Here is a 12,676-nt window from a genome sequence, read left to right as displayed (position 1 = left end):
CATTAAAAAACAAGTTACATAAGAGATAAATGTCTTCCCGCTTGAAATATTGGGGACATCTCTTATCAAAAAGGTAAACTTTTGTATGCAAAAAAGATATATAAGGAATAAGCTTTTAGACCTTAGGGTGGGATCTTAGAATTTTGCTTCAGAAGATATCTATGGGCTGTTGAAGAGAGAGCAACACAAGACAGCTGTAGTCAAGCTGGAGTGGCGCGCTCCCTCTGCGCGCCACTCCAGGATATGGATATGGAGAGAGGAGTGACGTACGCGGTGCGGACTCAGCTGAAGAAAGAGCCACGCAGAACAACTATAACCAAGCTGGAGTGGTAATTATAATCTATATTACTTGTAGAAGTAGGAAAGGTAACACATTATAAGTTTCCTTTTATTTTAATATCTTTTATGTCTCATTAAGGTACTATATAAGGTAGAAAAATGTAGAGAAGTTATCATAGTTAGATAAATATAATATTCTAGGAATAGTTTCTTTTTAAACGTCCAGAGGGGGGAGCTATAGGATAAGGCTATGGCCAAAGAGGATGGATATTGGAGGGGTGTACCTTGATTTTTAAACATCATGGTGGAAAGGTAAATTAGAAAGAGCTAAAGGGGTATATGTAACTTGCATGTGATTAGCAAACTGCAAAAGATGATATGTACACTGTAATCTGTATAACTCTATTCTTTTGATTGATTATAATAAAGTATATCTTACTATAATCATATGTGATAAAGTCTTTAGAGGAATACATTGAATACAGGACATCGATTACCAGATTTGCATCACACCCTTCACTTCGAGACTGGGCTGGAAGTTCAGTAGAACTTACCAGGGCTCCAGGACGTTCGGAGTACTTGAGTTCATCCCCGAGACACCTCATTGTGAGGTACTGCTCGTGGGAACGTGAGGTCTGAGCTCGGCAAGGGGTCCGTGGTTCACGACAATGTGATCCTTGTATTATTGCATTAAGTCTTATGTAATGGTAACAGGAATTGCATGTAAAATGGATAATCAGGAGGGAAGTTTCATGATAACTGCAACATAATAAAACATAAGGGTAATCTGTTTGGTATGGATGTGATCTGGTAAAATCAAGGAATCGGATAAGATACATTTCATACCAAATGGTAACTCAAGGGAAAACCTACACGTCCTCTCCTGGTAATCATCTCATTTTCCCTACTTAACAACCCCCAAGGGTGCGGGTCTAAATTCCAGATTTGACCACCCCTCCAGGTTGACAGACCAATCTGGGAAGATCGTATTCACACAGTCATCATGTAGAGGTCGTCCTTGGCCTACCTGCACCTTTGTCATTACTGAGGTCACCAGTGCTTTCAAAGAAACAGCAAGCCTAAGGTTTGGTCTATGTCCCTGACTTATTTATTTCTGATAATGGCTTCCTTGACTTTCACTGGCACACTTCTGTTACTCCTGCATCCCATATACACAGGTATGGGCCTTTCTAAAACCATGTCCAATCAATTCAATTTGCCAAACATTCCAATATCACACCTGAAAGATAAAGCAAACAAAATGCACCTGATCACAAGTTTGAGTGCTACGGCAAGAGGTTTGAATACTTATGTAAATAAGACATGTCTGATTTAAAAAAAAAATTTATATATATAAATTCACAAAAATAGTTTTCACTTTTTCCATTGTGGCTAGATTGATGGGCAAGAATGGCAATTTTATCCTTATGAAATAAAATCTAACACAAAGTGGAAAATACTTTCTGAAGCCACTGTTGTGACGTCCCCAGGCTTGGCAGGTGGACCCAATGCAGACACGGACCAGTGTATAGGGTAAACTTCCCACAGGATATTTTAATCACAGCCATAACACAAAGCACAACAAAATCAAGTCCATGCAAGGGTCAAGCAGTGGAGTAAGCAATCCACAAAGGCTTGGCACAGTAAGACAGGGCTGAGTCGTAGTCGAGAGCCGGGCGTGGGTCAAAAACCAGAAGAAACAATCAGCGAAGCGCAGTGCAGAAGGGCGATCCAGGAGAAGCGTCTGAAACAAGCTGATGGTTGGGGTAATAGAAGTCAGGCATGGGTCTTTAACAAGCCGGGTCGAACTGAAGGCAGGCACCAGAGGCAGGCAGAAGCAGTGGTCAAACAGACAGGGTTCAGAGCGTGGCAGACAGAAGACGTAGTCGCGGGACAAAGAAAAGTCGTAAACAGGAATATCAAAACTAGGCAAGGCATACCGCTCAAAAATATCAAGGCACAAGAAGGACAAGATGCAGAAGTGACCACCATCCAAAGGGAATAACACTAGGAACAGGTAGGAAATGGGAGTGGATACTGAATGAGGGATGATTAGTGGGTAATTGGTTAATGTGTTAGTATCTACGCTGATCTCATGTTAGTCGGTTGTGGCGACCATGCTTGGTCTTCCTCAGCTGAGGTTGTTGCTGTCGTCCAGCAGGTGGCAGTGCTGTGTGCTATCCCTCCCTTCCCCTGGAATGGTCTAATGGTTGATTGGATAAAATTAGTTGATGAGTCACCAATTTTTTTACTGGGTGTTTGCACCTGAGAGAACCCTGATAAATGGCTTCACCCAGATGCTCAGGGGAGTGATTTCTCATACCGTGCTGAGCTTTTGACAGTGGTTGTTGGTTGTTGGTTGTTGGTTGTCTTCCTCTGTTATTTCGGATTTCCACACTCCACTTGCACTCACACTCAAACACCCCTAAACGGATTCACTCTGACACGCATTCAGACAGAAACACATTATTGCCAAATAAAACTCTTAAAATCTATTTTCCTGGTCTGGTCTCCATGTTTTGACTGCTTGAACGCTGGTCATAACACGGTTAATAAGTGTTAGTAATTAGGAATGGAGGAGCAGCGGCAGGTGAGAATAATGAAGGGCATGTTAATTGATTAGTTGGTTTATAACTACTCTGGTCTAGCGTTTAATAATAATAATAATTTAATAATAGCGATTAATAATGGTTAGTACTTTACAAGGGAAAAAATAAGAATGATATCTAAAACGACAGAGACAGTAAGGGAACAGCAGAAATACATGCAACACAAAACAGTGCAGGGATCATCTAGAAGCGTAGATAAATACGTGATCAAGTAAGATTAGTGTGAAACTACATATAGAATACACCCGGAAATAATAAGGATAGTCAGAAACACCCTGAAACGTGGCATGGAAAGCAGAGCATGACAATTGTATATTCAGTTATAATGTGTGATCTCAAGTAACTGCTTCATAGGCAACCTCTAGCTACTCACTAGCTTTCCTCAAATAATGCTTTGTGGCATGTAGTGTCAGGAATGGACAAAGAGCTGTAGGCTAGTGTACCATGAAACCACTCAGTGCTCATTTGGCTACTTAGGGAACAGTAGCTTAACAATAATGTCCTTGCTTGATCAAAAGTACTTTAATGGTTTTAGCTACACAAGCATAACGATTGTGTATTAATACGAATGATACATTAGATTGTTATACAGCTCTGTCTCATGTAAAAGTTCATCGATATGTTCAACAAAACTGACATAAATAGTTAGTTTTAGTCTGAAAACTGACAGCTGTAATTGAAAGCAGATGTTTCATAAAACCAGATTTAAAAAAAAATGTGTTTTTGCAATATAGAGCTAAACATTGTTCCATTTTGATTATTTCATTGTGCCAATTGCAATGATAGCTGCACTGTACTCCTGTTTCCCCTAGATGGCAGTAAGGGGCTGGTCTACCCCCAGTCCTAAACAGCTGGAGTTTAAATATTGCTGTGCATGTTTTTTACTCTGTTCTTACTCATGTTGTTTACTATGTTCTACATTCATGACATAGCTGCACTCACATGTTTATTGCTAAGATGAAGCAGAAAGTGTAGTGTAGTGCCTTCATCACAAAACATTTGATGGCTGTCAAATACCCTCAAGTCAACAGAGACATTCACTATTAATTGACACTGGGGACTCAATATGCCACCATAGCACTAGAGACCATCTCTATCTGTAACCCTCTCTGCTGCCCAAGTTGAAAACATACACATGGAGTGCAAACTATCTACTCTCTTTAAAGGACAAAAAAGGAACAAGAAGGGAGATAACTTGTGGTAAGATAAGTTTGAAACAAATAGATATTGTCTCATTTCAGCCGCCAGGGTAAAAGTGAGTAATGTGAAGGCTGGCACATGCAAGATTGAACATTACTCTCAGCAGAGACCGTTTCAGAGGGAGTGATCCTGTTCCTACACAGTAAAACTGTGCTATGTCAGTGGCCAGTTTCACATCAGCCTTCCGGTTTCCTGTTGAGGTGTGAGATGATGCACGCAACCTTGTCGTGAAATTTGTTTTAGTTCCCCAGAGGTCAAGATTGTATAAATATGTCATCTACAGTCCTCAAGGTATCATGGTCCTCGAGGACAGAGAACTGCTGCTTTTCTACCCTGCCTTTACAGGGGAGTCAGGTGTGAAGACAATTAGGCCAATCAGTGGCATTAATTACATGGGAGAAAAGGAAATCAGAACAGGATTTGATGGCCAGAGTTAATGGTCTCTCCCGTAGAGTCATGCAATTTGGTTCACAGGTACCTCCCCTCGTGAAGACCAAATTTGCCTCAATGATCATGAAGTCCACCATGTCTGTAGGACACTTCAAATGCTTCTCCACCTACAAAAATTGACCAATTTACACAAAATGCAGGCGTCAGCACAAGTATGTTTCTTTCCCCAGCTGATGTGCAAGCTGGGCACAAGGCTTTGCTGACCGGTAGACACCACCCAGTTGCTGACAATTTCAATCCATGTCATGAAAACCCCTGACAGCTGGAATAAAATAACTTGATTAAGATATGAAAAGACAAATGTGGAGTGACATATTGTATGTTGTGACTTGCCCATCCGGAATTCCTTCAGTAAATGCCTAGCTATAGACAGTAATTATATTGTTTGGAAAAATGTGTCCCATATACGCTGGTCTGGGTATGAATGTCTACTATTGGTACCTTATTTTTGTCGTAAAGGTTAACATGAAGTCCAGTTTCACAGATGTAGGTGAAACACTCAAGCAGAAGACGTATTGGGCTTCTGCTGCTGTAGCCTATCCACTTGGAGGTTTGACGTGTTGTGTGCTCAGAGATGCTCTTCTGCAAATCATTGTTGTTTTATTTGTGTTACTGTCACCTTGCCAACTTTACCAGTCTGGTGTTTTTGCCTGCAGAACTGCTGCTCACTGGATGTTTTTTGTTTTTCACACCATTCTCTGCAAACTCTAGAGACTGTTGTGTGTGGAAAATCCCAGGAGATTAGCTGTTTTAGCTGAGATACTCAAACCACCCTGTCTGGCACCAATAATCATTCCACAGTCAAACTCACTTAGATCACATTTCTTCACCGTTCTGACATTTGGTCTGAACCTCTTGACTATGCATTTAGTTGCTGCAACATGATTGTACATTTCTGTTGCATGAATGAACAAGCTCTATACCAGATGACAGCAGTGAAATTAAAAGTATGTATGTGATATTATTTTTATGGATCCTATGATGTCATAAAAGTGATTTTTTTCTGTTTTGTCGGTATGATCATAGCTGTCCTTTTTAATTTGTTCATAGGTCTATGATTAGCTATTTTCCTTCTGGTACCGTAACATGAAAAAAAAAAAAAGAATCTGCGGATGTGATAAAGTAAACCTTGGCTTGTTGGCTGTGATGTCACTGAGCTGAAACATGGCACTATCATCTCATGTTAATTATGAACATTGCATATAGCTTGACATATTAACTGAATGCCAGGACATTATGAAGTGATAAAAGCAGTTGTCTTTTTTCTCAGAATGTGCTTATAGAATATTCTTATTACGCAAAAACACACACACACATGCACACACACATATACAGACGTACATAGACATATATATATATATATATATACAGACACACACACACACACACCCCTTCTGACCACAGCACAAATGCAGGAGGCCATAGATGGGTATCTTTTCCACCATGTAGTCATTATTAGCTTGGCCCAACTGCCAAACAGTTAGTTGATGGGGGAGGTTTCAGTGCAATGACAATGGAGAGATATTACATTTTTCGCTTATGTGCAATTAAAAACTTTAAATGTTACATTTTGGATATAGGTGCTGTCTGTACAAAATGTTAATGATGAAACAATCTTTGATGAATGGTAACAGTTTCAGCTAACATTTTCACCTGTGAAGACAGCATCTCACCCTTAATGTTTTCATATGTTATGCTTTCATAAGGTTCATACGTATTTATTGTCATAAAAAATGTGCGAAAACAAAATCCAATACTATTTGCTTTATTGCTGACAATAGCTGTTTGTTAAATCACCCACTATTTCTCTTTTCCCACTATTTTCACAATTCATCAAGTTTAGTCTGTCTGTCCCATGCTATTGCAGCACAATTTACTCATACAAAAATATGTTGATTCCTTTTCTCTCCTAATTTGGAATGTCATATTTTTTTCCTTCACTGCAATATGTTTTTTTGTCATACAGAGCTCAGGACAACATGCAAAAAAGCCTTTTCTTTTCACTGCGCAGTTGGTTTATTATGAGAGGATGGCACAGGCCCATGTTTGACCAGATGACCTGCTCTTATACAGTATGAAGGGAGAAACCTTCCCAATTCAGCAAAATGTTGTGTGTAAAATCATCTGAGAGCATGATTTTAACTCACACAACTTATCAGAGTGCACACAGTCCCTATTATTAGGTACAGCACTGAGGATTGTGCTGTGTAGACCTATCTGGGTGCGGCCCGATTACGCACCATCTTGTGCTGTAGGGATGTAAGTCATGACAGTCAGTACCAGAGCGGCACCAACTGACAAACCAAAACCACCGATTTCACAATATCATTTCAATAGCTTGACTTTTCTCAGGCAAGGACATTTTGCATTGCATTCCACACATTATCTTCTTGGTGACTTCATGAGAAAAGTGGCTTGGGGGATCAGCCAGATGCAAGCTAGAGCGGTGGGGGTGTCCGTGTAAAAGTTAAACCGTATGGCATGTCACTGCCAGTGGTTGCCAGGGAATAAACAAATAAATCAATGGAGACAAAGTGCATTTATAAAATAGCATACTAAGATTCTTTCAAAGAAAAGCACAAAAAAAGATATGAATGTTTAAGAAAAAAGGAGTGTTGCACAGTTTTTGTTGCAGGCATTGAATCAACTTCTTCCCCGAGCTGCTGTTTCTGAGAGGAAACTCTGACCACATGACACATTCCACAGAAAGGGCTGACACCTTCAGCAGGGCTGACACCTTCAGTCTGAGTAAAAAGGAAGGTCATTACATGCAGTTCGTGGAGATGATTTACTCTGTTCAGTAGAATGGGGGAAGTGAGTATTGCGTATATTTGAACTGTTATTTACCTCAGACTACTAAATATTTCTGTCAAACTCTTGAAAGCTGCTTGTTTTTCAGAAAATAGCTTTGCATGGAGTCATGTTAGCTTAAATGCCAACATAGCACAACAAAATGTAGTACAGGAACACTGCCAGGCATACAATGCATGCAAAGACGAGACTTTCCTTTTCATGGCAATTTTAATTGTTGTTTCAGTTGCGTTACTGTGTCAGACAGCTATATTTATAATTTGCGTACTTGTATTTGATGGTCAATCATAATGACACTGACTTTGCAGCTGAGGTCTTTAATTTCAGACATAGGCATAGATCATTTGAATAAAGAGGCATTATATTATCATCTTTATTGGCTCCTTTCCTAATCCATTGTTTTTTTCCTATTTCGCCACAGACCAAAAGACCATGTCTGACCTGGATTTTAAAGGGTTTAATGACGGCTGTCCTTGGAATGCTTGCAGGTACTTCTAAAGCACTTTTCATGATTTTTACTTTTAATGTACCGTGCAAAAGTCTTAGGCACATGTAGAAAATTCTGTAAAGCAAAGATGGTTTCAAGCATAATGTAATGAAAATATTCTAAATATCAAAAATGTACTGTCAAATGCTTCTTTTTGAAATGTTTGTAAACCTGAAATTTGCTATTTTCTACCGTGATGCAGACAACAAAAAACATCAAAGACCACATTTATATATGAAACTTCTAGAGTGTGACAATATGTGATCTGTGAGGTCATTTCACAATTTTGATGCATATTATACACATATTCACATGACACATTTGTTGTTTAATTTGATATACTTGTAAGATCTGGCATTTTCACTCAGGGCTGGTCAGCTTGCTGGCTTCCTCTGGTATTGTGGAATATGTGGCTGTAAAGTAATTTAACCCAGGAGCGTGCACCATTAACCCCCACTCTCTCCGCACCCATACGGGCAGGAGCCTGTGGGGGAAGACTCAGGCCTCCAGCCGTAAAACTCGTTACGACAGGGCAACATCCTTTACGGCACGGGAAGGTTTCAGAGGGCACGGCCTGTTAGGCCCTGACCTTCTCCTGAACCCCCCTTTATTGCTCTCTCCCTCTTTACTCAGTCACTAAATGATGTGTACAGCATTGGATGTTTCATGACAAAGTCAGTTTAGATAATATTCATGTTTGGTATTATTCTGATTGTTTCAGTGCGACTGGTGCAATGGTTTTATTTCTGCAACAGCAAACCCTGGACATCATAACCAACCAGGAGAAACTGTGTGGAGCTCTGCCCCAGTGAAAGCCATGTGCCTCAACCCCCCTGCGTTTCCTGGGGAGGCATGGCTCCAAATTACAGATGGGTAACCCATTTTTAGGGTTAACATCAAAGGCCAGATTTAGGATTTAAGGACAGTGAACTAAGCAATCTGGGAGAATGCAATCAGCCTCCCGTGCACATAGTGCACGTAATTTCTACGTACAGGGTGTCTGTAGCCAGACTCCCGTTTGCAGCTTTTATTACCAGGTATGACTTTTAAGACTCCGTAATTTGGTTTCCGTTGTAATGTTTTTTGATTTGGAACTAGTATGTAATTACGTGTACGTAACCTGCTTGGTAAAATAAAATTGTTAAAACTTGATCTGTTTGGTTTTCCTTACTGACACTTAAAGTTATACAGGGAATGCTTGGTTTACCCCCTCGAACTGGTCTAGGGAGGATGAATATTTCCACTGAATGTATCACAGCGTATAGCACCCGTAGACCTATGTTGGTAAATCCCTCGCCTCCGCATGGTAGTTCATTCATGTCGAGCACAGCCGTAGCTAGGTTGGTCTGCTTGGGTCCCTAGGCTGTAAACAGATATACCCAAGAGTAGCTATTCCTGCGACCTCTGATGACTATAGATAGCTAGTCAGTTCGTGAGACGTGCACATTGCGCGCGATGTGACATGCGGTGGTACCAGCAGAGGACTGTTCGGAGAGTAAATCTCAGTACAGGATTCCTATAGCGATCAAGTCAAAATTATAAATACGACATCCACTAATGTGGATTACTAATCTAAATTATTATTCTAAAATGGAGTCAGATAAACGAAGGTGAATCTATTGGCCCTATTGTGGAGATTCTGGGTCAGCCCGGACCAGTAAAGAGCGGAAGGCAGAGTGGTACTACTGCCTTTGTATCGTGGTTTGTTTATTGGCTGATCTAGACTGTCTGCATAGGGGCCACTCATTTTTAACCCTACTAGTATTCTTTCAGCAACACCAGAAGGACGAGCACGCTGATACCTTCAGCCCTCGCTAAATTCTGTCGTTGGGTTAGCGTGGGGTTTTACATACTAATCAAATTAAGGCTAAATTGTCTTAGAACCTCATTCTAATGACATGCATACAATTGCATCTGGGTATTGAGATAAGGTCTAAAAACTAAATAATAGAATAATAATAACCCATCAAAATCCACTAAAACTGAGTTGGCACCAGGACATCGTCTATGACACATTATTTCACGATTAAATTTTCAGAATAGGTCAGATGTGACAATACTGGAATAATGAAAATTGATAAATATGACCAAAATTTGCACATATCAGTCCTTTAAAATTGTTCAAATACACTTATTGAGCACTTATTCACCAATCTCTTGGTATTTCTGCACTGTTCTGTAACTCCGCCTCCCTATGCTATCCCTGATTACTCGTTTAGTTTCAGCGAAGTGTTCGCACCTGTCTCTAACTATCACTACGTCTTCAAACTATGCAAATGTCTACTCCCTAATCCGGAGCCGTATGTTTTACATGTTTTGTTATTTGCATCCAGTCTGCGTTTTCGTCTCCCTCCCGTTATTATGTTATTACCCTATTATGTTTCCCCACCTGTTGTCTATTTGTTTAGCCCACCTTTTTCCCAGCCCCGCCTAGATTGTCACCTTCCCTCATGTATTTAAACCTCAGTCTCTGCATTGTTCTTTGTCAGAACGTTGAACAGTTTTAGTGCCGAATACCTTGTAAGCCTAACTCTTGAGATTCTAGATAGACACGCCTTTGCCTCTTGATTTCCGAGCCTGCCTTGCCCTTTTGTTTTGTTTGCCTTTCTGATTTTCTGGTTTTCGACATTCTGCTTTGTTTTCTGGTTTTGATACTTGCCTTCGTCCTCTTGTACTTTAGCCTTTTGATTTTCTGGATTTTTGACCCCCTCGCCTGTTTTTTCGACTATTCTTTTGCCTTTCGTTTTTGTCTTTGTATTGGATCTCTTGGCTACGATTTCGGACTATAAAACACGATTTTTGGATTATACTGTGGTCTGCGTTTGGGTTCTCAGAGCGGTACATAACAGAATATGCATCATTAATGGTTGTAAACTTGGTCCTGCCAACTTATGTATACTCATTTGTGATCTAACCATATTTGCAACTGCTGAACTAGTCACATGTATTCAAGGATCATCTTGAGGTTGACTATCAAATAATAAAAAATGAGTCCTGGACTGGTTACTCAAGTCTGGCCTCTTCTTTTGCAGCTGGGAAGACCATGTCATGCTCAGCAGAGAAGCTCAATATGCTCACACGACTAAGAGGGGACAAAGTCAACATCCACTGTCCTCTCCCTTTCGATCAAATTGAAGCTGTTTCTGTAACTTTGATGAGGTCAAAACACACAAAAGTTTGCACCAAAAATTATATTAATAATCAATGGTGGGGAAATTTTCCCCGTTGCAGTATATTGTGGAATAATGAGACAAAAGCAATATATGCAAGTATACCAGAGCTCCAGATAAATGACTCTGATATATACACCTGTGAAGTGTTGAAAATGTATCTGCCCGACCGAAATAAAACACAAAACAGCACCACATCTGTTTAACAGGTAAGCAAAAATCATGTTCAATGAAACCACTACCTATTTGTCATTGCTTTACATTTATCATTCTTAAAAAAACAGAATAATTTGTTAAAGCTATTTTCACCATATTGTATATTCAGTACTACTAATGTAGTACTGGTAGTGGTGTTGAATATTATATGATCTGCCATGGTTAACCCACTCCCTGCTCCCTGTCTTGTCCTGTATGCAGCCCGTCCCACTGCGACTGTCCCAGGTGGAGGGGTCCAGTGGACCTGCGTTGCCCACAGCTTTTACCCAGGTGGCTTTGTGATGGACAGCACCTCAATGTCACGCCCACACGCTCTGCCAACATTGGCGGCACCTTCAGTCTCAACACGTCCCTGTCTCTGTCTTCAGAGCACGCTAAGGATAAGGTGTTCACCTGCTGGGTCAACCACTCCAGCCAGCCCATCACTTTCAACTATACTCTATCTCTCAGTAGAGAGAAGAGACATATGCTCAAAGGTCTGTTCAAGTCAATTACTCAGTCTGCAGCTCTTTATAAAAAAACATGTTTAAAACAGTATTATTATTAGTTTCCATGTGTCCTTTTGGAGACTGCAAATGTAATTTTGGAAGATTAGATTAGAAAAACAATTCAGAATGCTCATTCCTGGTGATATTGTCTTCACATTTTAAAGGGGTTTTGTCCAGTGTTGTGACTTGGCTCCATTGTGTTTCTCAGCACACAAGCCACAGCTACAATAATCTGTATCCAGTCAAAAACAGAAAATCTTTTCAGTGAGAAAAAAAACAAAAACTCTTGCGTTTGAGCTCCTGTAATGGTTTCAGTAATATCTGGAGTAATTCCGACTCTTGGAAAACTAACCTCAAAGGGTTACCTTTCAGAAGAGACCAGGATTATTCCTGTGGTCAAAAGGGTTCAAGAATAGTAACTATTTTATTTGATATTTTTAAAATTGTGTTAAGGGGTTAATCTTAAGTAAAAATTGGCATAAATATGTAACTTTTCTTCATTGCACTTGTTGCACATCTGCATATAATTTCAATAGTGAGTGGGACAGTCTTTGTTGGACTGATCATCGTTTTTGGATCTAACATCAGTAAGCTTAGTTTTTTCTCTGAAATATCACATGTGGCTAATGTCTGATATATAAGTGTGTATATTCTTGTTTTGTGCGAAACTGTACGGTCAAATATACCGAGGACAATATTGGGATTTTAAAGCAATACAGAAATAAAATGTATCCAAACTGCTCAACACACACATGCACACATGCAGTTACAAATTACTATTACTGTTTGAAATAACTATTTATTAATTCAATATTTACATATGATTACTACAAAGTCCCATTTTCATCAGCCATTACTCTAGTGTACTAACAACAGACTGTGGCCATGTCTGAAACTACTGTGCCCTCAAAATACAGTGCAGTCCGTAAGTATTTGGACAGTGGTACAATTTCTGTTCTTTTGGTT

The 12,676-nt window shown here is 39.9% G+C and overlaps 1 long non-coding RNA gene across 1 annotated transcript; it reads left to right on the top strand.

Moving 5' to 3' along the window:
* Positions 1–7,045: 7,045 nt before the first annotated feature.
* LOC133132314 (uncharacterized) lies at positions 7,046–11,142 on the top strand. Its single transcript, XR_009709117.1, has 3 exons — positions 7,046–7,352; positions 7,771–7,837; positions 10,869–11,142. It is a non-coding gene; the product is annotated as an uncharacterized LOC133132314 (long non-coding RNA).
* Positions 11,143–12,676: the final 1,534 nt, after the last annotated feature.

This window comes from Conger conger, chromosome 7, assembly GCF_963514075.1.
Source record: "Conger conger chromosome 7, fConCon1.1, whole genome shotgun sequence".
NCBI lineage: Eukaryota > Metazoa > Chordata > Actinopteri > Anguilliformes > Congridae > Conger > Conger conger.
Note: the sequence above shows the minus strand (reverse complement) of the source record. Positions and strands in the feature narration are given on the sequence as shown.